Genomic DNA, 21,122 nt, shown 5'->3' with positions numbered 1-21,122 from the left:
AATCAGATGGAAAGCTTCTCAACAAACTTATATCTCTCTAATTTGAACACTCACCATTATCCCTTCTGCCTTTATACAATGGCACTATGCATGCATTCCGCCAATCCTCAGACACCTCACCATGAGTCATACGTACATTGAATATCCTTACTAACCAGTCAACAACACAGTCACCCACTTCTTGAATAAATTCCACTGCAGCACCATGCAAAAATAACAATAAATAATATAGATAAACAGATAGATAGATAGAGATAAATAAGTACATAGAAATATAGATGTTAAATACATATATAGATATGCTCTTTGGTAATATTACTTGCCAAACAAGGAACAATAAAAAAGGTGGATAGCAAGGAAATTTCATCTCTTTTCTAGACCATACTTCGCACTATGTATATATATATATATATACATATATATATATATATATATATATATATATATATATATATATATATATATATATATATATATATATATATATATATATATATATCTTTATTATACTTTGTCGCTGTCTCCCGCGTTTGCGAGGTAGCGCAAGGAAACAGACGAAAGAAATGGCCCAACCCCCCCCCCATACACATGTATATACATACGTCCACACACGCAAATATACATACCTACACAGCTTTCCATGGTTTACCCCAACTTTCCTCCCACACCATATATTCTTAATACCTTCCACAGAGCATCTCTATCAACTCTATCATATGCCTTCTCCAGATCCATAAATGCTACATACAAATCCATTTGCTTTTCTAAGTATTTCTCACATACATTCTTCAAAGCAAACACCTGATCCACACATCCTCTACCACTTCTGAAACCACACTGCTCTTCCCCAATCTGATGCTCTGTACATGCCTTCACCCTCTCAATCAATACCCTCCCATATAATTTACCAGGAATACTCAACAAACTTATACCTCTGTAATTTGAGCACTCACTCTTATCCCCTTTGCCTTTGTACAATGGCACTATGCACGCATTCCGCCAATCCCCAGGCACCTCATCATGAGTCATACATACATTAAATAACCTTACCAACCAGTCAACAATACAGTCACCCCCTTTTTTAATAAATATATATATATATATATATATATATATATATATATATATATATATATATATATATATATATATATATATATATATATATATATATAAATATATATATATATATAAATATATATATATATATATATATATATATATATATATATATATATATATATATATATATATATATATATATATATATATATATATATATATATATATATATATATATATATATATATGATAGAGTTGATAGAGATGCTCTGTGGAAGGTATTAAGAATAAATGGTGTGGGAGGCAAGTTGTCAGAAGCAGTGAAAAGTTTTTATCGAGGATATAAAGCATGTGTACGTGTAGGAAGAGAGGAAAGTGATTGGTTCTCAGTGAATGTAGGTTTGCGGCAGGGGTGTGCGATGTCTCCAGGGTAGTTTAATTTGTTTATGGATGGGGTTGTTAGGGAGGTGAATGAAAGAGTTTTGGAAAGAGGGGCAAGTATGAAGTCTGTTGGGGATGAGAGAGCTTGGGAAGTGAGTCAGTTGTTCGTTGATGATACAGCGCTGGTGGCTGATTCATGTGAGAAACTGCAGAAACTGGTGACTGAGTTTGGTAAAGTGTGTGGAAGAAGAAAGTTAAGAGTAAATGTGAATAAGAGCAAGGTTATTAGGTACAGTAGGGTTGAGGGTCAAGTCAATTGGGAGGTGAGTTTGAATGGAGAAAAACTGGAGGAAGTGAAGTGTTCTAGATATCTGGGAGTGGATCTGGCAGCGGATGCAACCATGGAAGTGGAAGTGGATCATAGGGTGGGGGAGGGGGCGAAAATTCTGGGGGCCTTGAAGAATGTGTGGAAGTCGAGAACATTATCTCGGAAAGCAAAAATGGGTATGTTTGAAGGAATAGTGGTTCCAACAATGTTGTATGGTTGCGAGGCGTGGGCTATGGATAGAGTTGTGCGCAGGAGGATGGATGTGCTGGAAATGAGGTGTATGAGGACAATGTGTGGTGTGAGGTGGTTTGATCGAGTGAGTAACGTAAGGGTAAGAGAGATGTGTGGAAATAAAAAGAGCGTGGTTGAGAGAGCAGAAGAGGGTGTTTTGAAATGGTTTGGGCACATGGAGAGAATGAGTGAGGAAAGATTGACCAAGAGGATATATGTGTCGGAGGTGGAGGGAACGAGGAGAAGAGGGAGACCAAATTGGAGGTGGAAAGATGGAGTGAAAAAGATTTTGTGTGATCGGGGCCTGAACATGCAGGAGGGTGAAAGGAGTTCAAGGAATAGAGTGAATTGGATCGATGTGGTATACCGGGGTTGACGTGCTGTCAGTGGATTGAATCAGGGCATGTGAAGCGTCTGGGGTAAACCATGGAAAGCTGTGTAGGTATGTATATTTGCGTGTGTGGACGTATGTATATACATGTGTATGGGGGTGTGTTGGGCCATTTCTTTCGTCTGTTTCCTTGCGCTATCTCGCAAACGCGGGAGACAGCGAGAAAGCAAAAAAAAAAAAAAAAAAAATATATATATATATATATATATATATATATATATATATATATATATATGTATATATATATATATATATATATATATATATATATATATATATATATATGTATATATATATATATATATATATATATATATATATATATATATATATATATATATATATATATATATATATATATATATATATATATATATATATATATATATATATATATGTAAGTGAGCATGGGAAGGAGACTTATATATATACATATGTATATATATATATATATATATATATATATATATATATATATATATATATATATATATATATATATATATATATATATATATATATATTCATATATCCTTCATTATTTTTACTTTCGATATTGAATAACAGAAGAAGGAGCCAAGCAAGTAAATTTCGTCAAAGACATCTATCTTTTCTTAACGCTGCCTCGCAAAGATTTTCATTAATTCAAATTGAAGAAACAGACGTAGTTTTCTACTATCTGGTTAGCTCAGTGGTAGAGCGTGAGTCTCACACACTCAAGGTCGTGGGTTGGAGACCCACACCAGATATATTTTTTGTCTATCTTGTTTCATTTTGTCCGCATCACATGTGTGCAACATTCAGTATGTTCGTCCAACGTTATAGTGAAGATCTTCACAATGAATTGAGGTTTTCGACCTTATCTGAAAGGGTCAGGTCCACCAAGACGTCCTTGAAATCTTCCAGAAGCTTCTGGCGATCCTCCTTCAACTGCTGGGCACATCAGAGTTAACATGGGCCGGACATCGGTTGTGGAACGACTTAATCTGCTTCCGGTAGTTAGCAGGGATGATAATGAGGGCTCTGACCTCATACCAGGTCAGCTTAGTTCCAGTCTATTGCTTAGTTCCAGTCTATTGCAACCAAAATAAAAAGATAAACCCCAATTCTTCGTGGAAAATTGAGAGGAAAACACGACAGGAACATGGAGATTTACCCTGAGGTTATTTTGCCGGCAAGTCGGCAACGGTCGGTCAAACAGTATTTTGCCGTGGTAATCTCGGTACTTCATATAATACTATGTCACAAAATATGTTCTTGGGGGCGTAGCTCAGTGGTAGAGCACTCGCTTGGCATGCGAGAGGACCCGGGTTCAAACCCCGGCGCCTCCATTTTTTATTTGGGAAATTCATTGTTTTCAGTCTTGTATGTGTGCGTATATATATATATATATATATATATATATATATATATATATATATATATATATATATATATATATATATATATATATATATATATATATATATATCGTTCGATCAGTCAAGTTAAGCAACGTTGGGTCTGGTCAGTACTTGGATGGGTGACCGTCTGGGAACACCAGATGCTGTTATCCCTGGGGATAGGGAAGAAAGTATACTTGCCACGTATTCCCTGCGTGTCGTACAAGGCGACTAAAAGGGGAGGGAACGGGAGGCTGGAAGTCCTTCCCTCTCATTTTCAATTTTCCAAACGACGGAACAGAGAAGATATAAAGATATTGTAAAGATGTAACTAATATAAGATATAAGAATGAATGGAAGATACGGATGTAGCTGAAACAAGGAGTAATGAAGATTAAGGTGCAATGAAAATTATTCTGTAGTGAAGATAAATATATATGTTGAGGTTTTGTACTGAACATCAAGAAGTAATGATAATGATGAGAGAATAGTGAAGATGAGGGTTTAGTTAGGGAGTAGTGACAATTGCCTTTACAATGACAATAAGGGAGTAACACAATGAGGAACACAAACTTTACAAAGCTACGTTCAAGTCAGACTATGAGCTAAGTTCGGTAAACAGAAGGACGATGTTAAGATGAGAGTGTAGTGAGGAAGAGTAATGTGATGATAAGGATATTGTCAAGGTAGCTTGTACTGGAGAAAAGAATGTAGTGAAGATACGAATGTAGTAGAGATAAGGGTTAGTAAAGAGTAAAGTTTGTTCAAAATGATTATGTAGTGAAGATAAGAACTATTCTTAGTGAACATTAGGGAGTGCAATGATGATGGTATGGTAGAAATGATAGTGTAGTGAAGAAGAGGGTATAGTGAAGATATGATTTAGTGAAAATACGCTAGTGGTGAGGATACACGTTAGTGAATATGAAGTTGTAGTGAACTTAACCTTATTGACCTGATCCCCCCAAATCCTCCAAACTACGTTCAAGGGAGGATCCAAAGCCGACCGAAGAGGTTATTTCTCTGTGTATTGTTAGTGGTGGTGGTGTGTGTAGGTGTGTGTAATCATCTATCTGACCTCGTGGGGCCCCATGTAAGTACGTTGTTTGTGTGAGCGGGTAAAATCTAAAGCCTTCCTTGAAACCAGCCCAGTCAAGATAAGGTCATACGAAGATGAGGTTGTAGTGAAGATCATAATGAGCTTCGCATAGTTAAGATAAAGGGATTAAGGAGAGGAGATGTGGTAAAGAAGAGTATAGTGAACACAAAAGGATTCAAGCTAGGTGCAGGGTCGGCCTACGGGCTTGAACTTATATTTTAGGTCAAAGGAATCACCAGTACACCCTAGCCATGCCTTAAAGTTACCCGCACATACACACACAAACACACACGCCCACACACACACACACACACACACACACACGCACACATAAAAAAAGAAAATATATATATATATATATATATATATATATATATATATATATATATATATATATATATATATATATATATATATATATATATATATATATATATATATATATATATATATATACATATATATATATATATATATATAATAAATACATATATATATATATATATATATATATATATATATATATATATATATATATATATATATATATATATATATATATATATATATATATATATATATTATCATGTACTCTCCTAACATCTTGTTTAAGTTAAAACTCATATTATTTTGTCCTCCATACTACGCACCACTGCCTCTCTGCAACGTTGGAACCAGATCGTTCTGCGTTAGGATTCAATAGTTCAAGTCCTTGTTGCTTTGTCTCACTTTGTTGTGAGACAAGCCGTGCTTCATACCAACCCTTTATATATCGGTGCCGATGCCTTCCACGGCAGTCTCAACCCAGACGGCATCCTGAGGTGTAGTGGCTCTTCCCCGAGGTGTGGTGGTGTGGTAGGGGAGCAGAACGATTTTGTTATATAAGTTAAGCTGCCTTTGTGGTTAAATGCACTTGTGGTTGTGTTGACATAGTTTTATGTTGTGTGCTGGGAAATTGCTTTTCATTTGATTTGTGGTAATATTTTTCTATTAATGGGGAAGTGATTCATGATTCATTGTTGACTGAATTTGGTTAATTAGTTATTATACTTGCTGTTACTTTGTGATTTTGTGTTACTTCTATGTTTTGATTAATAATACTGATCATTATCAACCTGGGCTCATTCTACACCTGTAATTTTTCACAATCATTTATGACGGGTCTTCTCCTTGCAGTATAACCTAGACAACAGTGCTCTATATCGACCATTACTTTCATTACTGTGAGAGCAAGATTCGTTATATGGGGGCCTGTCCGGGAGGTTTGTTATTTGATAAGTTTCCTTGTGCACACCACATAGACTTGTTAACCGTCCTTATATCAAATTGATTTAGTTCCGTGGGAAGGTAACTCTTAATTTAGTTATAACTTTTGGTTATGTCTCGAGTGTATAACTGCCTTGTACCTGGCCAGTGCATAGCTAGTTAGCTTTCCTACATAATTCATGGTATAGCCTCTTCCTGCTACGTCCCACATGCGTTCATACCTAAGAAATCTACACTGACTCCCATAAATCGTCGTACAGAGACTCTCACTCATTTATAATCTGAGCCAGTGAAGCTCATCATTTCTCTCACTTTAATTTACACTCGTTTGTAACTTGACCAGTCTCAAACTTTTAATAAGTACTCTGTATAGTTTTGGTAATTCCAGTGCGTATGTATGGGAAATACGTTACTACCTTAACTATAGTATCACTGGCTCGTTACAGGTTGAAAGTGTCTACCTGCGGTTTTCATACTATTTACTAGCTCGGGAAGTATTTGGTGTGATTACCAACATTTCTCAATTTTATATATCCATTCCTATTGTCCTTTAAACTGTTTTTGCCTTGTTCACCATGACTGACTTTGACCCCGTAAGGTTTGTAAGTAGCCCTTCTGTTGAGGAACTTGATTCAGATAATATAACTAAGGATGATCTTAAGTTTATTGCCACTACATTTCGAGTGCCATTCACTCATAGTACAACTAAAGATGAACTGAAGTCTACCATTGAAGCCCACTTAAAGACTACAGATTTTACTACCCATCATTGCACATCAACTCCTGACCTACAGACTACTCTTGAGATTGAGACTGTTAAACTCCAAGCTTTGCAAGTTAAACTACAGACTGAACTCGCTGAACGTGAAACCACGAGACTGAAGCGCGAACACGAGTTAAAGGTCTTACAGCTGAAACAAAGCATCCCAGATACAGAAGCTCCTGTCAAGTTTGATGATGCCAAGCATGTCAAGCTTCTCCCTATTTTCACAGAGAAGAATCCAGAAGCCTTCTTTAGACAATTTGAAACAACAGCAGAACACTTCAAATGGCCCAAGGAGCACTGGGTCTGGCTCCTAAAGCCCAAGCTTGTGGGTAGGGCAGTTGATGTGTGTGATGGGATTCATGATATTACTAACTATGAGGAGATAAAAGAGGCAATTTTAGCCACGTATTCTATTACAACTGAAGGTTACAGACAGGCTTTTAGGAACCTAACTAAAACTCAAACTCAAACCTATTCAGAATTTGCTGCTGAGAAACTTAGATCATTTAATAATTGGATTAAATCGGCTAGTGTAGATACATTTGAAGGCCTGGTCAGCTTGCTTATGCTTGAAGAGTTTAAGAGAAAGGTTCCATACTACATAATGGTGCATATAACCAACAGGGAGGAAACAGATTACTTAAACGCAGCTAAGCTTGCTGACGTCTACTCCCTTACCCATCGTCCACAACAGGGAGAAGGGAAACTACCCCTTCTACTATAAGGTCACATGCAGGTTCCACACACGCTAAACATGTTTTTGGACAGGGTCAACTAGGTGAGAAATATGCTCAGGTCTGTAGGTTCTGTAAGAAAGAAGGACGCCTTATAAGGGATTGTCCTGTTCCTAGGTGTAAGGTATCTAAGGGCACAACCGCCACTGCGACAACCTTCACAAAACTTGTGGCAACCACCAACCTGCAGGATTCTCCAACATCAATCGACCTCTTTCAACCATTCCGCTCCCCTGGCACTGTGTCTCTAGGCCCTGGCAAGCAACAACACCCTCTACAGATCATCAGAGACACTGCATCGGCCCAGTCTCTGATCCACAAGGCATCTCTCCCTGATACTGACTCTAACCTAACGGGTGAGGTCTATCTCAAATTGGTCAACGCCAGCACTCCAGTACACCTTGCCAAAATAGAGCTTGACTGTGAGGCGGTGAAAGGCACAGTAACTGTAGGAGTAGTTGATACTCCTCTACCTATACCTGACGCCACCTTCCTTCTTGGTAACGACCTAGCTGGCAGTCTGGTCGTCCCTGCACTAACTATTCGAGACACTCCACTGCCCTATAGCCCTACTGAAGACATTGAGAAGGAGCAGCCAACCCTGTTCCCCATCTGTGCCGTCACACGCTCTCAACATCGACGGACCGTGGAAGAGGAGGATCCTACACCACCTCGCTTTCCTAAGCCCTGCAATGAAGGTTTTACTACTTGTGGTCTGGATGTATCTCCTTTAAACAAGCTGATATCCGAGCACAAACTAGAGGAGGCCCAACGACAGGACCCAACCCTGACGAAGTTACACCAGGAGGTCCTGCCGAAAGAAGATATCCTCGACACACCTGCCCTCTACTACCAAGACAACATCCTTATGAGGTTCTATAGACCCCCTAAACTCTCTGATGAAGATACATGGGCCAAGACGCATCAAGTGGTAGTTCCACAGTGTATAAGGCAGCCTCTTATGGAAATCGCACATGAAGGTTTTAGTGGTCACTTAGGAATTAAGAAAACCTACCTCAAACCACTTAATGATTTCTATTGGCCTGGTATGAAGGATATAGTTTCATTTATCAATTCTTGCTTAACTTGTCAGATTGTAGGGAAACCTAATCAATCAATTCCACCATATCCATTGCAACCCATTCCAGCTCCTTCAGAACCCTTTCAAAAGATTATTATTGACATAGTTGGTCCCTTGCCAAAGTCTAAGAAGGGAAATCAGTATATACTTACAGTACTGTGCCCTACATCTAGATACCTGAGGCTTTTCCTCTAAAGACTATCTCTGCCAAAAATGTAGCTAATGAATTAATCCACATGTTCACTACTTTCGGTATCCCTCAGGAGGTACAAAGTGACCGTGGCACCAACTTCACCAGCGATCTCTTCAAAGATGTGCTTCAGGAGCTAGGTATCAAACAGACCCTGTCCACAGCATATCACCCGCAGAGTCAAGGTGCCCTTGAGAGGCACCATCAAACCCTCAAATCAATGATACGCAAGTACTGTCATGAGAGGAATCAGGATTGGGATGAAGGGTTACCCTTTCTCTTATTTGCTGTTCGAGAATCTCCACACGAGTCACTTGGTTGTTCACCTATTGCGCTCGTCTTTGGTAGACAAGTCAGAGGACCTCTTAAAGGGGTTAAAGATGAGCTTATTAGTCATAAAGTTCCACTGAAATCTGTCACAACCTACTTGCAACAACTGAAAGATAACCTTGATAAGATACGTAAATTTGCTAGGGATAATTTGAAGATTTCACAACATACTATGAAATCAGCATTTGATGTTAAAGCTAAAGTCAGAAACTTTCAGGAAGGAGATAAAGTTTTAGCTTACTTCCCAATTACTGGTTCTCCTCTGTCAGCCAAGTATCACGGTCCTTACACAATAAAATCTAAAGTCAATGATTACAATTACATAATAAGTACTCCTGGTCGTCGTAAAACAACACAATTTGTCCATGTTAACCTTCTAAAACCTTTCCTATCACAGGATCCTGCACGTGACCAGATAGGATTGCCATGCAATGTAATGGGCTCACAGGTAGATAACACTCTTGATACTTCTGGCACAACTAACAATTGGAAAGGACATTCAAACTCTGACATACTACAAGACTTGCCTAAATTTCTTGCACATTTGCAACCTGAACAAGTCAGAGAAGTCTCAAGTGTGCTCTTAAGTCATTCTAGTGTGATATCAGACACGCCAGGCCATTGCACAATTATGTCTCATGATGTTGTACTAATTCATGGAACAAACCCTATCAGCCAGCCACCATACAGAATACCACATCAAAAGAGAGAGCAGATGAAGAAAGAGGTGGACTACCTACTAGACAACAACCTGGCTGTACCTAGCTGTTCACCTTGGGCATCTCCCTGCTTGCTCGTTCCTAAGGAGGACGGACAGCTTCGCCTGTGCACAGACTACCGTCGATTCAACAGTGTCACCCATCCATTGCCCCGCATCGCTGATCTGATTGATATGGTGGGACAGTCCAAGTATATTTCAAAGATAGATCTGAATAAAGGGTTTTATCAGATTCCATTAACTGAAAATGCCCAAACTATCTCGGCATTTATAACACCAGTTGAGTTATATGAGTACAGAGTAATGCCGTTTGGTAAGCGTAACAGCCCAGGGACATTCCAGCGTACGATGAATTTTCTGTTCCAAGATCTGGACAAAGTTGAAGTATACTTCGATGACATAATTGTTTACTCAGACACTTGGTATGATCATATGCACAGACTGTCAGCTGTTCTCCGGAAACTCCAGGACGCTCACCTCACCATCAAGCCGGCCAAATCAACTTTCTGCAGCGCCCAGGTCACCTACCTGGGACATGAGGTAGGAAAAGGAAATGTTCGACCTAAGTCTGCCAACGTAAGCACTATCCTCTCCTACCCAACGCCAGATACTAAGAAGAGTTTGATGCGCTTCCTCGGTATGGCGTGTTTCTACGCCGCTACTGCCCAAACTTCTCTCCTGTGGTTGCCCCTCTCACACGTCTAACGAGTGGGAAGGTGACATTTAAGTGGACAGAGGCATGCCAGGAAGCCTTCAACCACTTGAAAACCTATTTGTCTCATGAACCCGTCCTGATGGCCCCTAACTTCGCTCAACCCTTCGTTCTTCAAACAGACGCAAGCGATGTAGCCGTTGGAGCAGTCTTACTACGAGAGACGGACGGAGTAATGCATCCAATAGCATATCACTCCGCAAAATTTAACAAGCAACAAATTCTCCAATCAACGCCTGCTGAGATGTTCGCTCTTCTTGCAACCGTACAACCTCCAGATTAAACACATCAAAGGATCTGAAAACAGGATAACGGACGCTTTATCACGAGTTTAAGTCTCAGTCAGTACATCTCTGCATATACATTTGTTTAACTTTCCCTTCAGAAAAGTTCTCTTTCGGGGGAGGTGTCATGTACTCTCTTAAGATCTTGTTTAAGGGTATTGGATTACTAGCAATCGAATAGTCGTTTCCCTGTTGGGGGCGATCATAGCCTCGTAGTTAGCGTTCCCAGCTACCACGCAAATGGTACGGGGTTCGAATCTTTGTATATATATATATTATCATGTACTCTCCTAACATCTTGTTTGAATTCAAAATCTTATTTTATTTTGTCCTCCATACTACTCACCACTGCCTCTCTGCCACATTGGAGCTAGATCGTTCTGCGTTCATTCAAGTCCTTGTTGCTTCGTCTCACTTTGACTGAGACAAGCCGGGCTTCATACCCACGCCTTATATATCAGTGCCGATGCGTTCCACGGCAGTCTCAACCCAGATGGCATCCTGAGGTGTAGTGGCTCTTCCCCGAGGTGTGCTGGTGTGGTAGGGGAGCGTAACGATTTTTTTATATAAGTTAAGCTGCCTTTGTGGTTAAATGCACTTATGGTTGTATTAACATAGTTTTATGTTGTGTGCTGGGAAATTGCTTTTTCATTTGATTCGTAGTTAATTAGTTATTACACTTGCTGTTATTTGTATATTTGATCAACAATACTGATCATTATCAACCTGGGCTCATTCTACACCTGTAATTTTTCACAATCATTTATGACGGGTCTTCTCCTTGCAGTATAACCTAGACAACAGTGCTCTATATCGACCATCACCTTCATTACTGTGAGAGCTAGATTCGTTATAATGTATATATATATATATATATATATATATATATATATATATATATATATATATATATATATACATACATATATATATACATATCCCTAGGGATAGGGGAGAAAGAATACTTCTCACGTATTCCCTGCGTGTCGTAGAAGGCGACTAAAAGGGGAGGGAGCGGGAGGCTGGAAATCCTCCCCTCTCGTTTTTTTTTAATTTTCCAAAAGAAGGAACAGAGAAGAGGGCCAGGTGAGGGTATTCCCTCAAAGGCCCAGTCCTCTGTTAAGACTTAACGCTACCTCGCTAATGCGGGAAATGGCGAATAGTTTGAAAAAAAAAAATATATATATATATATATATATATATATATATATATATATATATATATATATATATATATATATATATATATATATATATATATATATATACTATCCCTGGGGATAGGGGAGAAAGAATACTTCCCACGTATTCCCTGCGTGTCGTAGAAGGCGACTAAAAGGGAAGGTAGCGGAGGGGCTGGAAATCTTCCCCTCTCATTTTTTTTTTTCCCAAAGGAAGGAAAATGATCAGCTTGGAATGTTCTTGTTCCTTAGCAATATATGTATACTACCCACATTGGTCTTATAGTGAAGTTACTTTCTCTATTGATGATAGCAGATAGTGATAAAGTGAGTAGGAGATGAAGTATTTTGAAGGTTTCTTCAATGTACTTGATGATACAGAGCGCCAGATGCAGGGTCTTTAGGTTCGGCTGGTGTGCCAAGTGACATAGTCAGGGAGAGTGCTTTGGTGAAAGAGAGGGTGATGAAAGCCTTGCGAAAGATGAAATTCGGCAAGGCGGCGGGTGAAGATAATGATGTATTACACCTAAGGGTATAATGCAGATAACTGTATTACAGATATGGATATAGTGAAGATAATGGTGTATTAAAGCCGAGGGTATAGTGAGTGAAGATAACAGTGTATTTGATATAAGGGTATAGTGAAGACAACAAATGTATCAGAGCTATGGGCATACTGAAGATAACGGTGTATTAGAGCTACGGGTACAGCTGAAGCCTTGTCCGCGGCCTAGGCTTCAGCTGCAGCCTCGGCTTCGACGGCAACCTTGACTTCAGCGGCAGCCTTGGTTTCAGCAGCAGGCTTGGTTGTCTGCCGCAGCCCTTGCTTCGGCGGCAGCCTTCACTTCAACTGTAGCCTTTGCTTCGGATGCAGCCTTTGCTTCAGCGGCAGCCTTGGCTTGAGCATCATAAAAGCATCATAATTATAAACCCAGAATATATCATCCTCTGGATATATGAAATAAAATCCAACGGGAAATAACTAGGTTAAAACAGGATTCATTCAGCATTTAAGAAAATATATACTTTCACTCTCCTCATCTCCTGTCATCATTTCTTATGTTTACTTCCAACAAATGTCTTGTATATCATATGAAAATTCGTTATAGTTATTTGGTGAATATTGTCCAGCGACGCGTTGTATAACTCTCTGTTGTCAAAGTTCATCCGTGGAGTAGATCATATATTACAAAGTTGTGTCTCTCCACACAGATGTTACACGTCCCAGGTTAAGATATTACCTTGATATGGTGTTTATCTAACATAGATATGTCTTCTATAAAGATTTGTAAACATGTTCTCCTGCGGGTCGATACCTAACGCTTTCGTATTAATCATTTGTAACTGACCAAGCATTACAAAGCTGTGTCACTTCCCACATTCTGTTTCATTAATCATTCTAACTATATTTGTTTCATCATTGATTTGATCCTTACAATAAATATTTAGGTTTGTAATTTTCTTTATCATATCATTAGTCAGTTGAATTGCACAATACGCTTGTCAACCTGGCCAGTCTACTGTTTTGGTCATGAGATATTATTCACAAGGTGTAACAGGACTCCATCCGTCAGCTGTGTCACCACCAGTGACAAGTCATCCTTAGCAAGGCTGTGTCATCCTCAAAGGACGGAGAGAAATAGTACAGTCTCGTCGGAAATGTTCTTGCTTAAAGATGTCTACCTTCCCCTGCTCCTGTGTAGAGTGCAGCAGCCACGAAGGTGTAGGAGCACCATCAAAGGTGTGCTGGTGATGTGTGGTAATAATAATACGAAGGTGTAGGAGCACCATCAAAGGTGTGCTGGTGATGTGTGGTAATAGTAATGATACTGTTCACACCATCAACAACAACCATTTCTCAGGTTTGTCTGTCCTACTTGTCGTCGCTGCACGTAACTCTGTCATTGCATATGTCTTCCTTGAACGTACATCTTCCTATATTTCACTGTCCCAACTATTTAGACAATAATACGTTGAAAGGATTGTTAGGTGACTTTAAAGTGAAACATATAAAGGATTAGTGACCTAATGACCTTCTATAGGTCACTGTCCGTTAGAATGCACCATTCGTCTTACGAACAGGGTAAGAGCGTGTACGGTCTCAGAATCATCTTGAACCTCTGGGAAAACTGTTCAAGATGATTCGATTGATGGTTATAACATGACCTTTACCACAGGTATGACCCTTGCAATCAATAAGGGTGAAAACCTTACTTATATGGGCCAAATATTTAGTGAGCGTGTGTATGACCTTACAAATATCTTCAACACGTGAAGGTGTTCAAGTATTTTTGGTTGAGGATCATGACTAACTTGTTGACTTTATTAACCCTGGCAGCCGATGAGCCACAAGCCCAAATAACCAACCAACCTGGCGATTATTTTAGATGTCTTGCTTGACTGACAATGTAGCACCTGGGTTGAGCCCAAGGACTTGTTACCCTCCTCCTCTCAGTCTGTTTTTCTATCTCTTCTTCACAACACTCCCGAGAACCCTCCAGCAAACTCCACCACACTCACCTTCCTGCCAAACCCTTCCCTCTACGTCGTCAGTAATCAAGACAGACATTCATAGTTTTATATGCAGCTACCTGCTGGACCTGGACGATCATTTTATGTTAACTTATGGTTTACATTCTGGCTTCATGACCACAAGCTGATAGCCCTTAAATCCAACAACATATATACATCCTGTTATACAACTAATGTTACTGTCTGACGTATGTATGGTGCGGCTTGATGACCTTACCTGCTGATGGTCATTAAGTCAAACATGTTATTATGTTGCAAATATCGTGATTTGTATGTTTTGTTGTGTGGCACAGTTTCTGGTGTAGATATCTTTAATAACCTTTACCGGTTACTATCCAGTATAGTGAACGATAGACAGACTTACGTGTTACAGACTCCGTATGATAAACACCTGACGAATCTCGACACAAACATTTATCTGTTGGGTAAGATCAGAGAACGAGTCGTCCAGTGGCAGAACATAAAACTACAACATGTAACAACAACAACAACAACAACAACAACAACAAACAAACAACTGTTATGTGAAGATCTAGTTATTCAAAGTGAGATGATCACAAGGAAGTTAGGGATATAGAAGAGTAGGAGTGAGGTATAACCTGGAGGCCCACCGTGGCTGGTGCTATATAGAGCAGTGAGGGCTAACACCATATCTTAACCCCTGGTGATGTGTGAGCTTATAAACACTGGTGGTATTTATGGCGGCCACCAGGAAGTAATGTTCACCAGGTATTGCTCTGCTCTACACTGATCCAACAACTACAAGGATGATGTTGTTATAACCTTCTTGATCATGCTGGTTATAGAAGTATTATAGATACATGTTGGTGACACAAGGATAATGTTGTTATAACCTTCTTGATCATGCTGGTTATAGAAGTATTATAGATACATGTCGGTGACACAAGACATCATAATGATGGTTTCCTCTGGTGTCCACAAGTTATCAACTACATATATAATATCAGTCGTAACAACACTATGTATGTAGTCGTGATTACCGTAACATGTGAGTGGCAAGATTGGATGACGTAACGTAACAATATCAGACTTCATCATTCTCAATAGTTTAGGTGGATCATGTAATATTTGACGTTGCTTCATGTTTTATCAGATGATAAAATGATGGCTGGCCTAATGACCTTCACAAGTCAGTGGTCATTAAATCCCACACAGCAACCAACCACTCAGGATGACCAGGAGGGAGCCACCTGGTGCAGACCAAGTGTACCAGCCTGGTGGAGAGGGTCAACTGCTCCACCTCAGGATAAGAGCTGCTCAAGTTCTGTAGTGAGGGACACTCCAAGTGGCATGTGAAACTACCAGTCTTAGTTATAAACTACCGCCAGCCCACCCGGCCGGTGGGTGGCTGTGGCCAACATGAACCCAGGGACTACACACACACACACACACACACACACACCGCCCACTGACCTGACCACCGGCCGGTGGGTGGGTGGCCGTGGCCAACATGAACCCAGGGGCTACACACACACACACACACACACACACACACCGCCCACTGACCTGACCACCGGCCGGTGGGTGGCTGTGGCCAACATGAACCCAGGGGCTACACACACACACACACACACACACACACCGCCCACTGACCTGACCACCGGCCGGTGGGTGGGTGGCCGTGGCCAACATGAACCCAGGGGCTACACACACACACACACACACACACACACACCGCCCACTGACCTGACCACCGGCCGGTGGGTGGCTGTGGCCAACATGAACCCAGGGGCTACACACACACACACACACACACACACACACACACACACACACACACAGAGCGGCGCCAGGCTGGAGGCGGGGCATCGTGACGTCACAGGCAAGTCCCTCCCCCCGCCAGATCCAAACATGTGTTGTGTCTGGTGATGGCGGTTCAAGATTTCCCACATTTATATTGATCTTTACATTATCATCCACTCCCAAAGTCACCTGGCATTCTTGTGTTTCAACAACAGACGTGATATATGCAACACCAGGCAAACATTGTACCATTATCTGATAGGTTAATTGGTGCAGAATCAAGAACCAGTGAATTTCATCGCCGCCATAAGTAAGTAAGGAAGGTGACTTTAATGATGATAAATACGACCTGGTATGGCTGTGTCTACACACTACCACCATCTGGTCAACATTGTACATACCAACCTTTAAACTGTGACATTCAACCACAAGGTTTAAAGTCGCTCATGAAAACGCGAACTTAAAATCTATCCATTTAAATCTACCATTTATCAATCAACATTTAAACACCATCATTTGAACGTAAACCTTCCAGCTGCGTTATTTTACCAGAGTCCTTTAAGATACGTCATATAAACACAAAACTTGAACGTTCGTTAAGCTTGTGCAAACCATCAATGAATCTCAAACTTTTGATTTAGAATTGTAATGAAAATGCGAACTTTTAACTCCGTCAAATTACAGCTATTGTACAAAATGATTTACTTAATTGACAAATTTTAATGTCACTTAATTTAACGATATCCTTTGTGGTTCATCTTTGAAACACAAATCTTTAAACTTTGTCTCTAGAACTGAACACAACCATTACGTTTCATAACTGGAATGGAAATTTGAATAATCTATCAAAATTCGTCATATAACGCGAACTTTTAAATCCTTCCATTCAGTTGGGCCGTTACTTGCCTGGCTGCCATTCATAATATGTCCTTTTATATTGTATGTTGACTACGCTCTCATTCATTCGTCATTTGGATCGTCTCACTGATATTCCATTCATAAACTTCATTCCTAAAGCTTATTTTTGACCGCCATGTTGCTTTAAGGTTTATAATTCTTTGTGTATTTAATGATAGAAGATTCAATGATATTTCTCGTGATATTGGAATTAGAGTTAATAATGCCATCTCAGTTTTTAACTCTAACTCAAGTACCACGAAAAATATAATTGAATCTTCTATTACTGAATACACAAAGAATTATAATCTTAATATTAGTGATGGTCTATACAAATTGGATAACTTTAATGTTGATAAAATTTGTAAACAATTCACCTTCTTGTCCACATAATAAGTTTATGATACGCTTGTTGTCTGTCTTGGACAATCACATGTTTACCATATGGCGTCCTAGCTACGTTTCTTCGTTGTATATCAACTGACTGTTATATTTCTCTCTTGTGTCTCCCCTGATGATGTGAGTTTTACACGAAAGTGCACTTGGGAACTTATCGTGTTTATTTTCCCTGTGAACTCATAAGAATATACTTGATCACGTGCAAAATTGCGATCCTTTTCAATATATATATATATACATATATATATATATATATATCCCTGGGGATAGGGGATTAAGAATACTTCCCACGTATTCCCTGCGTGTCGTAGAAGGCGACTAAAAGGGGAGGGAGCGGGGGGCTGGAAATCCTCCCCTCTCGTTTTTTTTTAATTTTCCAAAAGAAGGAACAGAGAATTGGGCCAGTCAAAGGCCCAGTCCTCTGTTCTTAATGCTACCTCGCTAACGCGGGAAATGGCGAATAGTTTAAAAGAAAAAGAAAAAAGATATATATATATATATTTTTTTTTTTTTTTTTTTTTTTTTTTTTATACTTTGTCGCTGTCTCCCGCGTTTGCGAGGTAGCGCAAGGAAACAGACGAAAGAAAATGGCCCAACCCCCCCCCCCCCCATACACATGTACATACACACGTCCACACACGTAAATATACATACCTACACAGCTTTCCATGGTTTACCCCAGACGCTTCACATGCCCTGATTCAATCCACTGACAGCACGTCAACCCCTGTATACCACATGACTCCAATTCACTCTATTCCTTGCCCTCCTTTCACCCTCCTGCATGTTCAGGCCCCGATCACACAAAATCTTTTTCACTCCATCTTTCCACCTCCAATTTGGTCTCCCTCTTCTCCTCGTTCCCTCCACCTCCGACACATATATCCTCTTGGTCAATCTCTCCTCACTCATTCTCTCCATGTGCCCAAACCATTTCAAAACACCCTCTTCTGCTCTCTCAACCACGCTCTTTTTATTTCCACACATCTCTCTTACCCTTACGTTACTTACTCGATCAAACCACCTCACACCACACATTGTCCTCAAACATCTCATTTCCAGCACATCCATCCTCCTGCGCACATCTCTATCCATAGCCCACGCCTCGCAACCATACAACATTGTTGGAACCACTATTCCCTCAAACATACCCATTTTCGCTTTCCGAGATAATGTTCTCGACTTCCACACATTTTTCAAGGCTCCCAAAATTTTCGCCCCCTCCCCCACCCTATGATCCACTTCCGCTTCCATGGTTCCATCCGCTGACAGATCCACTCCCAGATATCTAAAACACTTCACTTCCTCCAGTTTTTCTCCATTCAAACTCACCTCCCAATTGACTTGACCCTCACCCCTACTGTACCTAATAACCTTGCTCTTATTCACATTTACTCTCAACTTTCTTCTTCCACACACTTTACCAAACTCAGTCACCAGCTTCTGCAGTTTCTCACATGAATCAGCCACCAGCCCTGTATCATCAGCGAACAACAACTGACTCACTTCCCAAGCTCTCTCATCCCCAACAGACTTCATACTTGCCCCTCTTTCCAAAACTCTTGCATTTACCTCCCTTACAACCCCATCCATAAACAAATTAAACAACCATGGAGACATCACACACCCCTGCCGCAAACCTACATTCACTGAGAACCAATCACTTTCCTCTCTTCCTACACGTACACATGCCTTACATCCTCGATAAAAACTTTTCACTGCTTCTAACAACTTGTCTCCCACACCATATATTCTTAATACCTTCCACAGAGCATCTCTATCAACTCTATCATATGCCTTCTCCAGATCCATAAATGCTACATACAAATCCATTTGCTTTTCTAAGTATTTCTCACATACATTCTTCAAAGCAAACACCTGATCCACACATCCTCTACCACTTCTGAAACCGCACTGCTCTTCCCCAATCTGATGCTCTGTACATGCCTTCACCCTCTCAATCAATACCCTCCCATATAATTTACCAGGAATACTCAACAAACTTATACCTCTGTAATTTGAGCACTCACTCTTATCCCCTTTGCCTTTGTACAATGGCACTATGCACGCATTCCGCCAATCCTCAGGCACCTCACCATGAGTCATACATACATTAAATAACCTTACCAACCAGTCAACAATACAGTCACCCCCTTTTTTAATAAATTCCACTGCAATACCATCCAAACCTGCTGCCTTGCCGGCTTTCATCTTCCGCAAAGCTTTTACTACCTCTTCTCTGTTTACCAAATCATTTTCCCTAACCCTCTCACTTTGCACACCACCTCGACCAAAACACCCTATATCTGCCACTCTGTCATCAGACACATTCAACAAACCTTCAAAATACTCATTCCATCTCCTTCTCACATCACCGCTACTTGTTATCACCTCCCCATTTGCGCCCTTCACTGAAGTTCCCATTTGCTCCCTTGTCTTACGCACCCTATTTACCTCCTTCCAGAACATCTTTTTATTCTCCCTAAAATTTACTGATAGTCTCTCACCCCAACTCTCATTTGCCCTTTCTTTCACCTCTTGCACCTTTCTCTTGACCTCCTGTCTCTTTCTTTTATACATCTCCCACTCAATTGCATTTTTTCCCTGCAAAAATCGTCCAAATGCCTCTCTCTTCTCTTTCACTAATACTCTTACTTCTTCATCCCACCACTCACTATATATATATATATATATATATATATATATATATATATATATATATATATTGTTACGGAACACGTGTGTTTTTGCTCACATGTTCGTGTATATTACGTGTGTGTGTCTTTGTGTATAGAGATGTCTTCCTCTGAGAATGGTTCGGAGCTTCTGTTCCCACCAAGCGTTAGGCTTAATTTTGAGACCAGATGGTCATTTGTCCTTGAGCTGTCAATCAAGAGGAGGGTGAGCTGCCCAGATGTGTGTCGCTAGAATACCCCAACCAATCACGAGTGCTCTGAGTCCCATAGCCAATCAAGGGTGGCGTTATAGCCAGCAGGGCGGAGACTCTTCTTTGTAATATATACCCATGACACCCGCTGAGAGCTCTCTCTCTCTCTCTAGACCAGCGAGTTAGGTGGTCTACCCTGTCGTAAGCATGGAAGTCTGTAAGCCCTGCTGTGCTGTAAGCCTGTAAGCCCGTTATAATTATCAATGTAGTGTTATCGAAGAACTGTCCATAAAGGAAAGAGATCTCCTGGCTTGAAATCTTATCTGGAATGTTAATTCATGTACCAACCTTAACGTAAATGATTCATGCCTGATTTATGTGCTTATCTTTGTACACTTAGATTCTTCCATTATAAGTAGATTTAATGTAATGCTGGTCTTTACTTCCATCCCATAACTTTATGATTATGTTATCCCGTTGTGAAACAAGGATCAGTAGTATTTGTAA

The 21,122-nt window shown here is 40.1% G+C and overlaps 1 non-coding gene across 1 annotated transcript; it reads left to right on the top strand.

Moving 5' to 3' along the window:
- The first annotated feature begins 3,652 nt into the window (after positions 1-3,652).
- On the top strand, positions 3,653-3,724 carry TRNAA-GGC (transfer RNA alanine (anticodon GGC)). The gene has a single exon. It is a non-coding gene; the product is annotated as a tRNA-Ala (tRNA).
- The last annotated feature ends 17,398 nt before the right edge of the window (positions 3,725-21,122 follow it).

The sequence above is a fragment of the Panulirus ornatus genome, chromosome 58 (genome assembly GCF_036320965.1).
Source record: "Panulirus ornatus isolate Po-2019 chromosome 58, ASM3632096v1, whole genome shotgun sequence".
In the NCBI taxonomy this organism is placed as follows: Eukaryota; Metazoa; Arthropoda; class Malacostraca; order Decapoda; family Palinuridae; genus Panulirus; species Panulirus ornatus.
The sequence above is the reverse complement of the archived record's forward strand: the minus strand, read 5'-3'. Positions and strand labels throughout refer to the sequence as shown.